This window comes from Vicugna pacos, chromosome 25, assembly GCF_048564905.1.
Source record: "Vicugna pacos chromosome 25, VicPac4, whole genome shotgun sequence".
Classification (NCBI taxonomy): Eukaryota; Metazoa; Chordata; class Mammalia; order Artiodactyla; family Camelidae; genus Vicugna; species Vicugna pacos.
The window spans coordinates 12,997,750-13,009,988 of NC_133011.1; the positions used below are offsets into that span (position 1 = coordinate 12,997,750).

Sequence of the window (12,239 nt, forward strand, 5' to 3'; positions counted from 1 at the left end):
CAGAACTAAGTTTTGATGTGATAACTATGCATAGCTTTGTAGTTCCCTATTGAACAGGTCTCATATCGAGAAAACAATCAAGAGGTCCAGGTAAAGATGGAGGGTTGAACATATCCACTCACATTCAGTCCCTAAATTCCTTCTCAAGAATAGTAAATTGACTTTTTAAAGGTTGTATAAGTTAGCTTTAGCTACGTAACAAGGTACCACAAAATGTAGTGGCTTAAAACAACAACTCTTTTTTTAGCTCATGATTTTGTGGATCAGCAGTACGAGCTGCTTCAAATAGAGGATTTACCTGGTCTCAGCAGGGTTGCTTCAGTATCTAGAGTCAACTGCAGGGCAGGGGCAGCTGTGCTGACCTCTACGGGACCACTGGGCTGACTCAGGCTTCCATCCTCCATCAGGTCAGAGGGACCCTGTTCATATAGAAAAGGAAGAGAATTCCAAACAAGTGAGTGGAAGGAAGCATGTGAGGTCTCCGAGGTCTTACCCTCAGATCTGACGTATTGTCACTTCTGCCTGGTTCTGTTGGGCCATATAAGTCACAAGGCCTGTCTGGATTGAAGGGATGGCATGGTGGCCCCATCTCTTAATTGGAGGAGCTGCAAACTTACATTACAAGGTGCATGCATATGAGGAGGGAAAGAAATACTTCTGTAATCAATCTACCACAAGGACACAGAGAACAGAAGAGGACAGTAATGAAATTTTGGAAACTGGAAAGAAAACACATGAGTGGCAATTGACTCAAAGACACCTGAGAAAGCTGAGTCCTAAACTGTCAGGGGAGAAAGCCAAGAAGCCACTCCGTGTGCGGGTGTGATCTGCAGACTCTTCTACAGCCTCAGGAGTTGGCTTATCTGGCATATACACCAGGTACGTGTAGACGTAGGAGGGTGAAGGTAGAAATAAAAACAGGAAGATTTGTTGAAATTCTCTTTAAGAAGTACTGTAGTTAGACCCTCCAAACCTATTCCTCAGTCTTCCTAGTCATTAATTGCCACCCCCTCCACATCTCATCACAGAGAAGACAGGAGGTTTAGTTTATGAGGAGGATAAAACCAAGGGTCTCTGGACTTGGCAGACAGGGCACATGTGAAGACTCAGGTGCTGTCATAGGCAAAAATACCGGCCACCAAACAGGATCATATCTTAATTCCTGGGACCACAAATATATTAGGTTACATGGCAAAAGGGAATGAAGTCGTAGGTGGAATTAAGGTGGCTAATTATCTGGCCTTGCGAGGAGACATTGTCCTGGATTATCTGGGTAGGCCCATGTAATCACAAGAGGCCTTATAAGCGAAAGAAGGAGGCAGAAAAGGGAGGATCAGAGAGACAGCAGCATGAGAAGGGCTTGACTGCTATTCCTGGCCCTGAAGATGGAGGAAGAGGCTATGAGCCAAGGAGTGTAGGTGGGTACGTCTAGGGGCCAAAAGGGCAGGGAGATGGACCTTCAAACAGGACCCAGCCCTGCTTGTGTTTTGATTTTATTCCAGTAAAATCCTTTCTGATTCTAAACTTTATCATTTCAAGATAATCAATGTGTATTCTTTCAAGCCACTAAGTATGTAGTAACTTGTTGGACTAGCAACAGAAAACGAATGTAGGTGTTTCCTGACAATGGTAGGAGCCAGTGAATATTTACACAGTAAATGCTGCGACGCCCATTGGTCTTGGTCTGATGGTTTCCAGAATACTGGCAGCCAGGCCTTTGTCCTTTAGGCGGGAGCCTGGGAGAATCTTCTCTGGGGAACCTGACCAGTCCAGACAGATTATGTAAAGATGCTGACATCCGGGACTGGCCAATGGGATGGATCAGTCAGATCACCCCATGGTAAAGCCCACAGTAGACAGGCTTAACGAAAGCTTTTGAGTGTCTCATGCCTAAGGCTCAACAGGCATGTGAGGAAAGCATGGAAAAAGAAATTCACAGACCCAAATAAAGAGAGTCTGGGGGACTCCAGAGGAGGATTCTTGAGGAAATGGTATGAAGCAGTGATGAAGCAGAGGAGTAAACCATCAGGCAAAGCTGGGAGGGGGCAGGGGGTGGGAAGACGGGCATCCCAGTCAGAAGGAGGCACAGGTTTGGCCCCTGGGGAGCCTCCATCCTGGTGTGGCATAGGAGCAGAAAGTCACCATTATCACTAAAGCTTAGAGAACCAGGGAACAGGAGGAAAGTGAAGGAAAAAAGCAAAGGGATAGTGTGAAGGAATGAAGTATTTGTGGCCCAAATCCAGGGGCTTCTAAAAGTCCACAGTCTAATCAGAGGAAGAAAATATTTATATACATAAATACATACACATATGTTATACATGCATAAATACACACACATAAATCTTGTATATGTATATAGAGGATGTATGTATATATAAAACATTTATATATATGTCTCAACCTCTGTCTGATACTTGACATTCTTTATTTTTTCTGATGGATGGATAGGAGAAGATACTCCTCATCTCTGCCCGCTGAACATAGGTAGGGAGGAGAGGCTGCAGGAATTGTTGGTTCCTCTGTGTACAGTCGAGGCAGTGAGAGGCCAGGCCTTCATGAGAGGTGGTGGCAGAGTTTAGAGATGAGACGTGGTCAGACTAACAGTTCTGTTGACTGTTCCCCAGGGCCCACATCTGTCAGGGTGATGGAAGACCTGTGACAGATCTATTGAATGCTGTGCCTTTCCTCTTAGTGACACAGCTGTGTCATCCTCATTTATCCCCAGGATGACTAAGAAGCAAAACTTCAACCTCCTGGCATTTCTGGAGCTGGATGGCCTGGGATGTTCAGGCTTCTTTTGAACTGACTTTGCAACTTATTCCCTGGAAGTTTTTCAACACTGGGAGCCTCGTGTCTGGAGAGAAGGGAAATCACTCTCTCTTTGGCAACGCATGTGACATTGAGTTAAAAAAACAAAACAAAATTTGCTTTTGCCAAGTGAGAAAAAGAAGGTTTAAACTCACAAAAAGGGAACGACCTAAGGGAAACGAAACAAAACTAGACCATGCTGTTAACTGTCCAAATGTGCAATTATGTGCAACTGAGCCTTAAGTGGTCTGTAAAAAAGGTTCCTGAATAATCTAGTTGATAGAAGGCAGTGGCTGGCTCCACATTCATTGTGACTCTTCAAATGGAGTAACTCTCCATGCCCTTCTTTGGAGAGAAGTGAAAAAAACGGGCCCCTCTGACTCACTCTGCTTGTTCTTAAAACAGCAACAACAGCAGCAGCAAAATGCTGGGTTTTGCCTGTTGGGTTTCTTGGTGCAAGAGTTGCTGAAGGGGGCTGGGATCTGGAGCCAGCTTGAAGCTGTCAGCTTCATCCCCCACATCCTGACAGCAAATAGTGGTTACAGCTCGGTCTGCCTACTCCTTATTTCTGTAGCAGTCTAACTTTTCTTTGTGAGCCTCCATCTGTCCATCTCTTCGGAGCTGTAGCAATCATTTCACTGAACCCGTGTAGTGGGTGCTTAGCACAGTAGCTGTACGGAGTAGGCCACTCGATAAACATTGGTTGAAGCCAACTGAATAAGATTTAAAAGCGGAAAGGGTGGATCAGCAAAATCTTATACAGGGAATGTGTTGTAAAGCCTCCTTTCATTGTAGGCATTCTTACTACGTCAAAGCACTGTACGATTATATGTTGACTCGATTTAACAAATGTTTACCCAGCCTTCCTTGCCACACTTCACCAAGAGCCTGGAAAGGCAGGAGAGAGAGTAGTACAAAGGATATCGAATGGATCCCCGGCTTTTCAGGGAGTTTAAAATCCAGCAGGACAGATGGACAGATGGCCTGTTTTTTAAAAGTTGAGTCAACAGAGACAGTTGGAATGCCGTTGAAGCAAAGTCTTACTTCACTTACTCAGAGTACCAGGTAAATGAAAGGGAAATAAGAGCCTGGACTGACACTGAGAAGAAAAAAAAACAGGTTTGGGTGCATCGTGTTTTCTGAGGGTAGGTGAAATGCGCCCGGAGCCATGCCACTGAATGCCAGGGCTTCTTGTTTGAGTGAAGACCTGACTCACAGGCTGGTTTTCTTCCTCTCCAGTGTCACCCTGATTCCCCACCCATTTCCCCATCTCATCATGAGTAACTGCTGGGCTCTGGCATAAGCTCAGCACAGGAGAGTTCCCAGGCAACTATGGAGCCCCCTTCCCCAGCCCTCTGTGCCTCACAGGTGCCCTCTACTGGTCTGGCTTGCTCATGAACTCTAATATTAGGAGATGGATTTCAGAAATGGGAGAGCTGTAAAAGACTCTAGAACCAGAAAACACATTGGCTTCGGAGGAATCTGTCTTTCTGGGTGCTTCATATTTCTTGGAACTATGCCAGCATTGTGGGGGCTGCTGCCAGGCATTGAAAGGAACCCCCAAACCAGACACTGGTGGGGTGACCCATGGAGGAGCCTGCTTGATTTACACTTTCAAGCTACCATGATCTGTTTCCTCTCAAACTGCTTCCAAATGGTTTGGAATCATGCTGCTTTGAGAAAAACAGTGAGCACCTCTAGTTTGTCTGTCCAGAGCCTTCTGGAATCAATCCCACTCTCTCGGTAACTCTTTTCCTTCCATTCTAGCTCTGAGGTTCTAGAGGGAGCCACCACGTTCTTACCTGACATCACCTATCTCACCACAGGTGATTGGTTCAGGTGTGCACAAATTATCCAAAGTGGGCAACTCAAAGTAACCCCTGGGGTGTTCCTAACTGGAATTGAGGAAAGAGTGAGTTTCTCTCAGGTTATGGGAGGCTTGGGTTGAGAAGCTTGCCAACTTTTGGCAGTTGTGTTTTCTATTACATGGTATCAGACAGTCTGCAGTGGGCCATGATGCACGTGATACACAGAGAAAAGCAAAGATAAGAGACAGACTAAAAGAGTCCTAGTGGGTTTGAATCCCTGGTTCCTACTGTGTGGGAGGAACAGCTTAACTCTGCCATGGATTTGGTTGTTTAATCTTTTCTTCAGTGACTGGAAAGACACCGGTATGCTTCCAAATAATCTTCTACTCTTTGTGTATCCTACTTCACATCGAGTTTTTATTACTTGCAACCTTTAAAAGTACTGATTAATAAAAGGATTTGCTCTGATCCTAGCTCCTTCTCTCCCCTTCTTCTGTATTCTTTCCTTTGCTTTTATAAACCGCTAGCAATTTTCATTCTTTTGTGTATTTTTCTCAGTTTATTTTCTTTCCACTTTTCCCTGGTGTTACATTCTTTCCTTTTCCTCTTTCTTCTTCCTTCCTTCCCTCCTTCCTTCCTTGCGGTCAGTTATGATTCATTTTATGTAAACAACAGCTGAAAGATGTTTTCAGTTGCATCCTGGAGGCCTTTGAAAGTGATTCTTTGACAGCTATTATTTGGGATTATGTTGAAGATAAAGGTTCAGAAAATAGAAATAAATGTGTTGCTTCTGTTGATTACCTTTGGATTATACAATTACAGATGATTCTTTTGCTTTTTGCTTTCTTTATACTTGATTTGCTTTTATTAAAAAGAATCATTAAAATATTTTGTTATTGATCACCTAAATTTGTTGCATAAATGCTTACCCTTATCTCATTTGTCCTTGTTGGTAAACTATGTAACATTAAGTGATCTAGCTAAAGATGACTCTATCGAAAGGTCTCCCCTGAGAGAGTCCAGATACTTATAGCTTAAATCTCCTTGGCAAATGTGAATGGATAGGCGAATAAATGAATGAATGAATGAAGGGGTGAATGAATAAGTGTTTCCCCTAAACAGAAAGCAGAGACCATTATGGCAAAGCCAGATTCAGTATAAGACCCTCAGATAACTTACCAGACTGTCAATTTCTTTCAGCAGATATGTCTGTACTATTTGAACAAAGACAAATATTCAGTAAATTCTCTGGGCTAAACCTGGTAATGATATATTTGACAGCTTTAAATAGAGAAGGAAAGCTATACTTCTGGATTCATCTCAGCTGGTAAAGGAAAGGCAGATGCTCAACACAAATATTTTAGCAAGTTACAAAGACAGTGAGAATGAGAAAGGTCAGACTGGAAATAATGCTCTCTCAAATGAAACATCTGGCCACGGAGAGTCACAGACACGGTATCTTTGGTCTGAAGGGACCTATAACCCATACGACTGTACACTGAGCTGCCACATGGATCGCAAATTAGAGGAAAACAAGCCAGTTAAGGAAAAGTGCTTAGGATATGGAGACACTGGTACGTCATATAGATACAGCACCCATGGAGATGTATTTGTGCAAAATACTCTGGTCATATGTCTCATGCCTTCTAATTCTTCTAACCTTCTAACTTCTAACCAAGCAAATCCATTTGAAAGAATTTACAATAAGGAAGTTGCAGATTGTATAGACGTATGTATATTAGGATGTTGACTGGGGTGTTTTTGTTAATGACAAGAAAGAAATTGAAACAACTTAAATATCCACAAGAGGTGCCTGTTTACATTATAGCACATCCACAGAATGAATATTATGCAGCAGTTAACAATGACATTGATTTATATTCATGGGCATGGCTATCTATCCAGTATACTCACGTATATTTTGAAGTGAAAAGGGTTTTAAAGTAGTGTGTATAAAGTGCTCTTGCTTTTGCTAAAAATATTAACATGTATATGAATTCCTACATGGAAGTACAGAATTTTTAAAATTCTGAAGAGTTGTGCCAAAATGTTTGTGATAGTTCTATTTGGGATTGCAAGTATTTCAAAATATGTTTCCTTATCTTAATTTTCTGTTTTTCTATAAGGAACACAGTTATTAGCATAATAATGTAAATTAAGTTTTAAAGGGGAAATGGGGACATTGGTTAGGTCAGTTACGTCCTGCCTTCTCACCTTCCATCACCATCACCCACCACCTCTGTAAGAGGCTCACGGCGCGTCCAACACTGAACGGGGCTTTCACTTTTTCATCCTTGGCCACAACGACTGGGAAAGTGGGGCAGCCATTCTCTTTCAAGATCCAGTTGGGAAAAATGAGAAGTAAAATCTTGATGAATGTTTCTCTTGAGGCAGCTGCAGTTCCTAAGCCATATCTGCCCCCAAAATGTGGTTTTGTGGGTTTCCTTAAAGACTTTTGAAGGTGAGGAATATTACAGGGCAGATCTCCTTTTCAATATTTTGAATTCTGTTGTGCAGAACTTAGCCTAACGTGCCTGACAGCCTTGGCGAAAAGCACTATATAAATGCATCATCAATATAATAATGTAAATTGAATTAGAATGTTCATTCTGTTCTGTTGAGTTTCTCTCCTGAGCTGATTATGTCTGAAACGGCTCTTGTTAGGAACTTTCTCATTACGAGGAACTCAATGTCCTGTTCCAGCCCTCTGTCAAGCACTACCTGCTTGGCACTTTCTACTCTGATTTTTTTTTTTTTAAATCAAGTAGCTCATTGTGAGGGTTTGAAGCTAAGAGTCATGGCAATAGACTTACAACCTGTTGCTTCTCCTCAGTAAGTTTTTCTGTTCATAAGTTAAGGTTGCATTTTGAACAGTAAAGAGATGACAGTTTTGATACATGATGGTTGACAAGGTCAAATGGTGGCCCAATAAATTGTGATCTTAATGTTTTCTCTAATAATCTTCCTCTGGTTGCATGAGTCATCTTTTATCCTTATACGGAAGTATTTATAGTGTCCTGAATCACTTGCCATTCAAGTGAATTGGATAAATGTCTAAATTATGTATTGCTAGGGATGGGTCTTTTTTTTAAATCAAATATTTTGCTTTTTTAGAGGAGTTTGGAATTACAGAAAAGTCAAGCAGCTAATACAGCGAGTTCCCGTATGCCTCTCTCTGCCACCCCCACACCAAGTTCCCCCTATTGTTAACATCTTACTTAAATATGGAACATATTAACTAAAGTCCACAGTTTATATTCAGATTTATTTAGTTTTTACCTAATGCCCTTTTCCTGTTCCAGGATCACATCCAGGACACCACAATACATTTCATTGTCATGTCTCTTTAGGCTGAGCTTGGCTGTGTAAAACAAAGCCCCCCAAACAAATAAGAGCCCCCAAGAACAGATTCTAGGGTGAGAGACACAGGCCCTGAGGTTTGCCTGCTCCCTGTGGCTCTCACCCTGGGCATACGCCTCTCTTCCCTTACACTGGGCGCCTCCCTTCGGCAGGCTGTAATTTTCACAAATGACTATTAAAAAGAGAGAAATAAGAGATTTTAAAAACATACGGGAAAAACAAACAACTCATAATAATAAATTCTCAGAATTATAGCTTTGTTATGTTTTGTCCCAATAGAAGTATCAACATGCGTCACTAAACTCGCGAAGGTCTTTAAGGGGAAGTTGGTACCGAAGTTAAGGCTTTCCTCCCTCCTCGTGTCCAAGGTGGCTTGGTTGGGTACTGTCTCATCATTGTCTGTGTCCCTGGGCCTCTGAGGGTCCTTTAATGCCTAGTCAAGTGCCAAAGTAGGAGAGTTACAAGGAGAGACAGTACAAGGCTGACTCATTATTCCAGTGGAGTTCTGTGAACTTCTGGGGCTGGTGGGGGCGACAGAGTCACTGGGGTCTAGGGCTGCATGGATCCCAAGCCGTATCCCAGCTCATGAGCTTCGTTCCTGTCCCGGGAGGACTAGTGTTTCAGGTCGCCTCAAGTTCCACAGATATGCTTGTCGTCCACATTTCCACGTGCACCCTCACATCATCCAGATCTCTTTCCTCCACGTAACATGAGGAAGGTTAAATAGCACGTGTGCCTTGTCTCCATTCAGGTCGGTGGGTGTTGTGCTGCACACTGCAATGGGTCCAGCCCTCTGCAGCCCAGCTTCTCCCCCGTGCACAGCTGGGAGACATTCCAAATAGTTTCATAGAGATTTGTTACCTGCCTCCCCAACATAGGCAAATAGCCTTATAAAAGTCCAGTCAATGCAATAAAAATAATTTATATTGTGGGCAAAAGAGGTTGTACCCCCCCCCCCAAGATTTCCCACCCCCTTGCATTGGGTCCTTTGGTTAACTGACTTACCACAATCCAGTTACTTATTCATTATTTGATTTCAGACTGGTTATAGGCCTTCTCTTCACCTGCTCTCTGACAATGAGTCACTAATATTTACATGTGCAAGGTACTGTTCTAAGAAATGTACAGATATTAATTCATTTCATCCTCACATCAACCCTGTGAGGAAGGTATAATCATTATTCTCTGTTTTTATGTAAGGACACTGAGGCTTAGAGAGGTTAAATAATTGGCCAGAGTTCATGCATCCAATAAGTGGGACTTGAAGTATAACCTGATATTGGAGCCTTAGTTCTTAACCGGGGCCATGTTCTCTGATGCCCGTAGCCCAGTGTCCCAGTCCTTCCTTCATTCTGATAGTTGGCACTGAGGCTAACATCCAGTCGACTGCCAGGATCTCCCTGAGGTCTAGACTCCCCGTTGTGGGCTCAGCCTGACTGTAGACAAATCCCTGATAAACACCCCTTAGGGTGAGTTTTGTGGAAATAAACTAGAGTAGCACTTCACTCTAGAGCCATAGGAATTCAACCCCCAACGTCTGCTTCTTCAAAATAACGTGTCTGAACCAGATTGCCTCTATATCCAGTCATTCCATGTAACTCCACAGAAATTTTCTCCTGGAGTTTGATGTATTCATTCCATTTCATCAGTGGACAATGGGGCAGTGAAGGGTGTGGCAATGGTCACTCTCTTCATAAGGGCTTCCACAGCTGCCAGATGTTGATCATTCCCTGTCCTCTAGTGGTACTGAATTCCAGCAGAGTCCCTTTTCTCCAGTGACCTGCTGCCCTGCACGGCTGTCTGTTTGACGGGCTCTGGTGGATGCTGGGCTGGAAATGATCTGCTGTTTCCAGGAACCTCCATTACAAACGTTGCCATTTCCCAAGGAGATCTGCTTCTATTACATTGATCTCTTGCTAGGGAATATGTGGCACCTTTATTCAGACTCTGAATGCCTTTTCCTAACATAGGCAGAAGGGAAAAGACTCACTCCAAATTATAAATCTCCTCCTGCCAACCTCGAGTTGTCTGATGGCATCTTTTTCTCTCGTAGGAATTCCCTACCTCTGCGGAAAGCCCAGTGTTGTAGGACCGATAGTGCCCTAACCTTTCTGAGCAGTTTCTAGTGAGAGAACTAGCCTAATATTATGGATGGCTGACAGTATTAGTTGCCTTTCCAGGAGCTTCCCACTCCCTTTCTTTATAGGACAAACCCTTCGCCTGCTACAGAAAATGTAGTTCCTCTTTTCCCAGCCTCCCTTACAACTAGCGCATAGGCAAGTAACTCAGGATTGACCCATGGGACACGAAGAGATGTCTGCTAAGGGTTTGGAAAAAAGGCTTTTCTTCCTAGAAAAGAGGCAGCATCCTTTTTTTTTTTTTTCTTTTCTGAACATGATTTGTCAGCATGTGACCCTCTGGAACCATTGCAGCCTTTTTGAGGGGCATTAGACGGGGCATCAAGGTCCCACTGTGAATGCCAGAGCACAAAGAAGAAAAGTACATGGGTCCCTGAGCTGTTGCACCCAACTTGGACCTTCCTTGTCTTGACTTACTTGTGATAATGATAGTAAAAATAGGGATTATTATTAGTATTACTGGCAATAATAGCAGCTAATACTTCTATGGAGCCTATTACAAACCAGATACCTTTAATTATTATGCGACATTAAAAATATCTGTACTGTTTAAACCACACCTTTCAGTTGAGTGTTCCTTTATTTGCAGCTGAAAACACCTTAACTGATAAGCTTGCAACACAGGTGTTCATTCTCTTGGAGCCCTAGATGTCCTCGAGGGGCTTCTTCAGGAAGCAGGTTTGAGCCTGTGCCCTCTAAAATAGATGATCTTCCCATCATGGGATGAATCGTGGCCCTTCAGTGAAACCCCTTCTCCTGTGCGAAGCATCCTGGCGCTCACGCAGAAAGGGTCCTGGGAACCCGGGTGTGCACTGGCCCTGCCTTCACTACCATTGCCTGGTGATTTCTGAGTTACACAGACAACAAGAATTAGTACACATATGGTTCCTAGGGGACCACTCTCTCGTAAAAATATCTGAAAATAAGGGCTTGGAGTGAGGGTGGGGGAAACATTTCTGAGACTCCTCTATTATTCTCATTCCCTTACTAAAGTCGGGAAGGTTACACTTAGGGTTCAGGATCCCCTGAGGAGCTGGAATGAGTCCGCTGCAGAGTGGGCGTTTATCTGAACATGTCTGTCCAGAGCAATCATTTTCCTGGCTCACAGATTGCACTTGACAATACTCTGCCTATAGTACATAACTTTGTATAATAAAATGAACACCATAACCAAAGAGCTCTATAAACTCTAAAATATTGTACAGATATAACTTATGATGACCATGAAGATTTATTCATTACCTGCTTTCAATATTACTGACTCGGGGTCCTAGGAATATATTTATATCCTAGTCTGTTTTATGACCTTATTCAGCTGTCAACATAACCTGGTTTCCCACCAAATACAGTGGCTGTGTCTGACCCGGCAGTGTTTTCTTTCACTGCTATCGAGTATGTCTCACACGTTATTAATAAGGATGACCAAGGTTGGTGAACATTTTACAATTTACGGTTTGCTTGTCACATATGTTAACTCACAGGAGCTTTGTAATAACCCTGATTAAAAATGAGGCTGTGGAAGCTCAGGCCTGTGTAAGATGACTCAGGAAAAAGTCAGGGAAGGAGCAGGTTGTTCTTTCTGCTGTGATGTGTTGATGCCCCTTTGGGTCAGACCTGGTTTTAAGATTGAAGAGGGAGTACAGGGACCAAAGGCTGGGGTTCAGTGAGGAAGGATGCGCGGCCGACAACGTGCGCTCAGGGCTGGAGGTGATGGGGAGGTTTGATGAACTGGTGGCATCCTGAATGACCACGCTGTGGACTTGAGTTGCTCCTGGGTGGGTTATCTGCGCAAGTTACTTGCCTCAGTTTCCTCATGAAACAGCGTTCCCAGTAGCACCCACCTCGTAATATTGCTGGTTTATCCGTGTTTGAATGGTGCTTCTGTAACAGGCGCTTCATGACAATGTGCTGTTTTGGTTCCTATCCTGCACGAACACTTAGTGCGGCTGCGGACAGAGGTAGGGCCACTCAGCTGCTTTTCTCTCCCTACAGACGCTCCCTGTCTCTCTCTCCTTGGAAAAGTTCAGGGTAACATGTAGATTACAGAGCTGTGTGTATATATGTCTTGAGGGATCATCTAACCTTGCTTGGAAGCACCCTGGTAGTAAAGTGAATCTTCAGCTTA

At 43.4% G+C, this 12,239-nt stretch overlaps 1 pseudogene; it reads left to right on the forward strand.

Annotated features, from left to right (window-relative positions):
* The first annotated feature begins 1,188 nt into the window (after window positions 1-1,188).
* LOC102530747 (basigin-like) overlaps window positions 1,189-12,239 on the forward strand; it is a 110,208-nt pseudogene continuing 99,157 nt past the window's right edge.